This window comes from Schistocerca nitens, chromosome 1 (assembly GCF_023898315.1).
Source record: "Schistocerca nitens isolate TAMUIC-IGC-003100 chromosome 1, iqSchNite1.1, whole genome shotgun sequence".
Lineage (NCBI taxonomy): Eukaryota > Metazoa > Arthropoda > Insecta > Orthoptera > Acrididae > Schistocerca > Schistocerca nitens.
The window spans coordinates 1,132,990,719-1,132,997,835 of NC_064614.1; the positions used below are offsets into that span (position 1 = coordinate 1,132,990,719).

The window sequence follows — 7,117 nt, forward strand, 5'->3', positions numbered from 1 at the left end:
CCTCATGGATGATCTGGAACGCCAACTTGGTGCCATGCCTCACCGATCGGCATCGATACCTCTCCTCAGTGCAACACTCCGTGAAGAATGGGCTGCAGTTCCCCAAGAAACCTTCCAGCATTTTATTGAACATATGCCTGCGAGAGTGGAAGCTGTCAACAAGGCTATGGGTGGGCCAACACCATATTGAATTCCAGCATTACCGATGGAGGTCGCCAGGAACTTGTAAGTCGCTTTCAGCCAGGTGTCCGGATACTTTTGATCACATAGTGTTGCATATGTCCCTCTTGACTTTCTGACAACTCGACACATGTTTTCTGCTGACACAATAAATGCACACCCGGATTCGTTTTCGCCACTCTTACGTTTCTTTAGCTCTCGCTTCGACATCTGATCTTGTTTTTCGTTCTTGTGAACTTTTGGTTTTATCAGGATATCTTTTTTCCTTTTGCCTGTTGATGGACATCACTGCAAATGCATCAATTTCGTCATCACTCATATTCAACTGGGACTTTTCTTTGGTGAGACATTCCGTCAAAGTTTCCACTTTTGTTGACTAGCTGGCACAGTGTCTCAAGCTGTTTTAAATGCGTTATATTATGATGGTGATGACGCATTGACTTTCGCTATTACAGCTACATCTGAAATTTTTTCTCCCATATTTCTGAGTTGTAAAGCTAGATTTTCAACTTTAGCTACATGTGCAAGTACAGAATCATTTGCATTTATCCAATATTCGTAAAAACGATGGGTTATTGTTAATTTGCTGGCTTCTGACTTTCGCTCATGTATTGATCTCAACTTGTCCACATTTCGTGGGCTGTCTCACAAACCAACAGACTTTGCACTTGTGTATCGTCTATATAAAAAAAAGTTCTCCCAAACAGGCCATGAAGGTCTAACGGTACCGACCGGCCGTCGTGTCATCCTCAGCCCACAGGCGTCACTGGATGCGGATATGGAGGGGCATGTGGACAGCACACCGCTCTCCTGGCCGTATGTCAGTTTCCGAGACCGGAGCCCCTGCTTCTCAGTCAAGCACCTCCTCAGTTTGCCTCACGAGGCTGAGTATACCCCGCTTGCCAACAGCGCTCGGTAGACCAGATGGTCACCCATCCAAGTGCTAGCCCAACCCGACAGCGCTTAACTTCGGCGATCTGACGGAAACCGGTGTTACCACGGCGGCAAGGCCGTTGGCTGTGTATCATCTACTGAAGCGGAAATCAGAAACATACCTTTCGCATTTTCTTTTGTCCATGCTTTCAAGCCGGCATCGTCGTCTTTGTTAGGTTGGCCTCGAGTACCAATTACAACATCGAAAATTCCGTAAGCCTTTGCCCGCATCTCGTGGTCGTGCGGTAGCGTTCTCGCTTCCCGCGCCCGGGTTCCCGGGTTCGATTCCCGGCGGGGTCAGGGATTTTCTCTGCCTCGTGATGGCTGGGTGTTGTGTGATGTCCTTAGGTTAGTTAGGTTTAAGTAGTTCTAAGTTCTAGGGGACTGATGACCATAGATGTTAAGTCCCATAGTGCTCAGAGCCATTTTTCCGTAAGCCTTTAAGATTGCAGTTATCTGGAATTTCCATGTCTGATAATTTTTCGCGTCCAGCTTTGAGGTGCATTTTGAAGACACCTCTTCAGCCATTACAGGTTTTCGTCCGAACAAGTCACTGTCGGGATATCGAAAGTTTATATGAAATAACAACTTTACTTACGTAAACCGTGCGATGCCTGGGTCCAGAACCTGATGAGTATGTTGCAGATTTTCTAAGAGAAATTAATAAAGCTTTGTATGAACATATTTTAATAATTAAAATGACTGGCTTTCTTTACAACGTATGACTTTTCACATGCATCAAAAACAATACAAAGAATACTACTTCTGCAAAGAAGACAAACAGCTGCGCTCACATAAATAAACTCTATGTACTAGTGGTCAGTATGCGAGCATAAACAAGAACAATTGCAAACATACGCAAACGCAATTATACAAAACGTTTCCAACATTTACAAACAAATAAATTAAAGTTAGCATGAGTGCACTAGTAGATGATAGGAAGCAATTCCTTTGTTGTAACCTTACGAAATGAAGTGCATAAAAAGGGTAATGACATGTTTAGCCAATGACGCTACCTTTTCCAAAACGCATCCTCATTCGAAGTACAGCATTTTGCCCTAAATGTCAAATTTGCCGACACTTTATCACCAAAAACCGTACTAAAAACTGCGCGTTTGCGGCAAATACGGTATTTAAATTAACATGGCGGTTAGTCATGGCCGACAGAGGTGGCCGAGCGGTTCTAGGCGCCACAGTCTGGAACCGCGCGACCACTACGGTCGCAGGTTCGAATCCTGCCTCGGGCATGGATGTGTGTGAAGTCCTTAGGTTCGTTAGGTTTAAGTAGTTCTAAGTTCTAGGCGACTGATGACCTCAGAAGTTAAGTCCCATAGTGCTCACAGCCATTTGGTTAGTCATGTCAGCCAGTCACAGGACAAGACCTGTGACGCCACGGAAACATCACTGTTTCGTCACGCAAACTCAAAGGCTGCGTGCGGTCTGAGCTCATTAAACGTCCAAAGTTCAATAATAAAAACACTAGAAACATTAAGCGCGCAGCAAAGTTAACATATGCCGCATTAAAGATCTCTCCAAAACGAGTCTTTCGATACGATTTGTTGTGGTAAACTGTCGGAAAATACGACGGAAGGGGATAAATAAGCTACCTACAGATTTTATTTTGGCGTTAGCTTTCGATGGTATTTAGTCGTTGATTGTGAAACAGAAAGATGATACAGTAAACGTTTGGCTAGAGTGTGATATTGCCCCTTCCGACCGCCCCTTTGAAATCTTGGTTGCAGTGACGTGCAGTTCTGTAGCGTAGCCCGGAGGTTAGTTTCGAGCGATTAATGTCGCAGCCTTCCCCAGTATGGACATCATGAGCCACGCCTGGTGTTGTCATAAAATTTGTGACTGCAGTTTCTTCGATTTTGGCATTTTACAAAGTAAAATGGTTGAAATATGCAGTCACAAACACAATTTTACAATATGAACGCACGCTAAAAACTAAGTAAACTGAACTAATTCACTTGTATCAACAGAAAGTCCGCCCCTGGTGGCTGAATGGTCAGCGTGACGGATTGTCAATCCTCTAGGCCTGGGTTCGATTTCCGACTGGGTCGGGGAATTTTCTCACCCCAGAGACTGAGTGTTGTGCTGTGATCATCATCATCATCATCATCATCCTTTCAACCTCATCGACTGCACTTCGCCGAAGTGGCGTCTAATTGAAAGACCAGCACCCGGCGAACGGTCTGCCCGACGGGGGCCCTAGCCATACGATTAAATAAATAAATAAAATCAACAGAAAGGTTGACTGCAATAAATCCTTGCTCATAGTACAGTTGATATGCTCTTCAAGATTACTACACAAATGAAATGCTACGCAAATATTGGCACTAAAATCAAATGAGACATTGTAGGGAAGGTTTGTGTTTGACAGTAGCGTGGTAGCTAGGCATTCGTGTGCCACAAGGCCCCCGTAAGCGATCAAACAATTTGTCGAACTTACAGTAACTATGCTTGCCAAATATTTGACCGTGTACGTGTATGCCAAGCACAGATCGTGTTTGTGAGAAATTTTGATTTACAAAGTTTGACACGATGGCAGACGTTTGTGTGGACGCTTCACCGCAGATATTTAGTGAAAAATTATGTTATTCCAATTTATCTCGTGAATTTCCACCACTACGAAAACAACGATCAAGCATAAAAACAAAATAGCTCTGACAATTACCAAAATAGTAGGGGTACCACATCTTTCCCAGCTATCTATTACGTATGAAGAGGCTATGAATAAACTCAATTTTTTACGCGTACAGAACATACAAGCAGAGTGGAGTGAAATAAAACATGTCGAAGTTCTCCGGTTCTTCTAAGGTCGATGGGGGCTGTATGTTCCCAAGCTGCTGCAGTTTAATGACCTATCATTAGAGGACCAAGTAGAGGAGAATAAATCTTCGCGTACTTGTGTCTTCATTTTCAGTGTTAGGGTGAAGTGACGCTAAACAAGTTATTAAATGTATCACTGCCCATCCACAGAAAGTTGATATCATCAGATTGTGAGTGAAACAGGTTTCCAGTTGCAAATTTCTCAGTTTAAATCAGTCCGTAGACCAGGCTCATGTTTTCTTCTTCTTTAAACACGTGTCAGAGGTAAGGGGAAATGCTTTATCTGCATTTGTAGCCATTCTCACTAGTGCCAAAATACAGTATACACGAAAAGCGTCTGCTTCAAAAGTAACGGCCGGCCGGAATGGCCGTGCGGTTCTGGGCGCTACAGTCTGGACCCGCGCGACCGTTACGGTCGCAGGTTCGAATCCAGCCTCGGGCATGGATGAGTATGATATCCTTAGGTTAGTTAGGTTTAATTAGTTCTAAGTTCTAGGCGACTGATGACCTCAGAAGTTAAGTCACATAGTGCTCAGAGCCATTTGAACCAAAAGTAACGTTGGCACATCCAAGCCTAAATAAGAGCAAACTTGACAGGCAAGCTTGTTCTTTTAGGACGAACTTAACAAGATTTAAATAGTTTCATTGCCCATTTGAAGAAAGTAAGAGTTATACTTCTAAGAGCAATACTTCCTTTAGCATATTTTCATGAATGAATCTGTTGTGAATTGGCAGGAGCCAATTCACGGGGTTTGGAGGAAGCCGAAAGGTACGCGTTTAAGCTAACGCAGGCTGGCGTGAGGTCTGGAACAGGTAAAGTAATTATACTATCAAGAAAAGTACGTAGCTGCTGGAATACTTAACTTTAATCCATAATTGGTGAACATCGGTCTGACTGTACATGCATCCCAAGATAAATAACAAATGATAATGGCGCCTTGCTAGGTCGTAGCAAATGACGTAGCTGAAGGCTATGCTATCGTCTCGGCAAATGAGAGCGTAATTTGTCAGTGAACCATCGCTAGCAAAGTCGGCTGTACAACTGGGGCGAGTGCTAGGAAGTCTCTCTAGACCTGCCGTGTGGCGGCGCTCGGTCTGCAATCACTGATAGTGGCGACACGCGGGTCCGACGTATACTAGCGGAGTCTTGTATTCGTCTCCTTTAAACGCAGTGCCGAAGCCAATGCCAGGACAGCTTTGTCTGCATTTGTGGCCTTTCTCGATACCCTCAAAATACGCACGAACTCGAATAGCGTATGACTGAAAGTGGAGTTAAACTGACAAATATTGTTTGAACGTATATGTACCTGCTAGGTAAACTCTTGGTTAGATAAAGAGCGATTTTGCCAAACACGTTTCTGCCTTAGAAAGACGTTTAAACAGAAAAATGATATGGTCAGGGTCTTATTGGAGGGAGAACGAGGTTGGACTCCGTCTCCCCACTTTTTTCCGATGAATATACCGTCCCCTTTACTATTTTACATGGAGAATATTTTCTTATTACAGTAATTCTCTTTCATCGTCTCTCGAAATGAAATTGTCATCAGTTCTAAGTTATAACTCATACAATATATTAACTGTGAAGTCGGCTTATAATTTATAAATGGCCCAGACAAAAACGCGATAAAAAAAGAACAATGAACATCAGGCGCGTGGTGTCGGCCGTCCGCTCAAAGCCAATAAGATTTGGCGCAGCGCGGCTGCTGTGGACGTCAAACCGCGCCGCTCTGCACAACAAAGAAAAGATTCACGCAGTGCCAGAATATCGAAGGAAATGCGCTCTCTGTTTGAACGGCCGGCCAGTGTGGCCGACCGGCTCTAGGCGCTTCAGTCAGGAACCGCGCGATCGCTATGGTCGCAGGTTCGAATCCTGCCTCGGACATGGATGTGAGTGATGTTCTTAGGTTAGTTAGGTTTAAGTAGTTCTAAGTTCTAGGGGACTGATGACCTCAGATGTTAAGTCCCATTGTGCTGAGAGCCATTTGAATCATTTTTTCTGCTTCAGTATCAGATATAGTAGCAACAGCAATTGAGAGATTCATACCTCATAAATTGGTAAGAGATGGAACTGATCCCACATGGTACACAAAACAGGTCCGAACGCTGTTGCAGAGGCAACGGAAAGAGCATGCGAAGTTCAGAAAAACGCGAAATCCCGAAGATTGCCTAAAATTTACAGACGCGCGAAATCTGGCACGGACTTTAATGCGAGATGCCTTTAATAGGTTCCACAACGAAACATTGTCTCGAAATTTGGTAGAAAATCCGAAGAAATTCTGGTCGTATGTAAAGTACACAAGCGACAAGACGCAGTCAATACCTTCGCTGCGCAGTGCCGATGGTACTGTTACCAACGACTGTGCCGCTAAAGCGGAGTTATTGAACGCAGTTTTCCGAAATTCCTTCACCAGGGAAGACGAATGGAATATTCCAGAATTTGAAACACTAACAGCTGCTAGCATGAGTTCCTTAGAAGTAGATACCTTAGGGGTTGCGAAGTAACTCAAATCGCTTGGTACGGGCAAGTCTTCAGGTCCAGATTGTATACCGATTAGGTTCCTTTCAGATTACGCTGATACAATGCTCCCTACTTAGAAATCTTTAACATATTGCAGCGTGTCAGCAACTGTGAAATGTACAACAATTAAACAATTTTTTCAGCCTTCAGTTGCAAGGTAATTTTATTCGTTAATAAATATAAATAAAAATAATAAATATAATAAAATTACCTTGCAACTGAAGGCTGAAAAAATTGTTTAATTGCTCCCTACTTAGCAATCATATACAACCGCTCCCTCACCGATAGATCTGTACCTACAGATTGGAAAATTGCGCAGGTCGCGCCAGTGTTTAAGAAGGGTAGTAGGAGTAATCCATCTAACTACAGACCTATATCATTGACGTCGGTTTGCAGTAGGGTTTTGGAGCATATACTGTATTCAAACATTATGAATCACCTCGAAGGGGACGATCTATTGATACGTAATCAGCATGGTTTCAGAAAACATCGTTCTTGTGCAACGCAGCTAGCTCTTTATTCGCACGAAGTAATGGCCGCTATCGACAGGGGATCTCAAGTTGATTCCGTATTTCTAGATTTCCGGAAAGCTTTTGACACCGTTCCACACAAGCGACTTCTAATCAAGCTGCGGGCCTATGGGGTATCGTCTCA

General features: G+C 43.7%; 1 pseudogene; it reads right to left on the reverse strand.

Annotated features, from left to right (window-relative positions):
- Nucleotides 1-1,080: 1,080 nt before the first annotated feature.
- Nucleotides 1,081-1,198, reverse strand: LOC126212839 (5S ribosomal RNA; annotated as a pseudogene).
- Nucleotides 1,199-7,117: the final 5,919 nt, after the last annotated feature.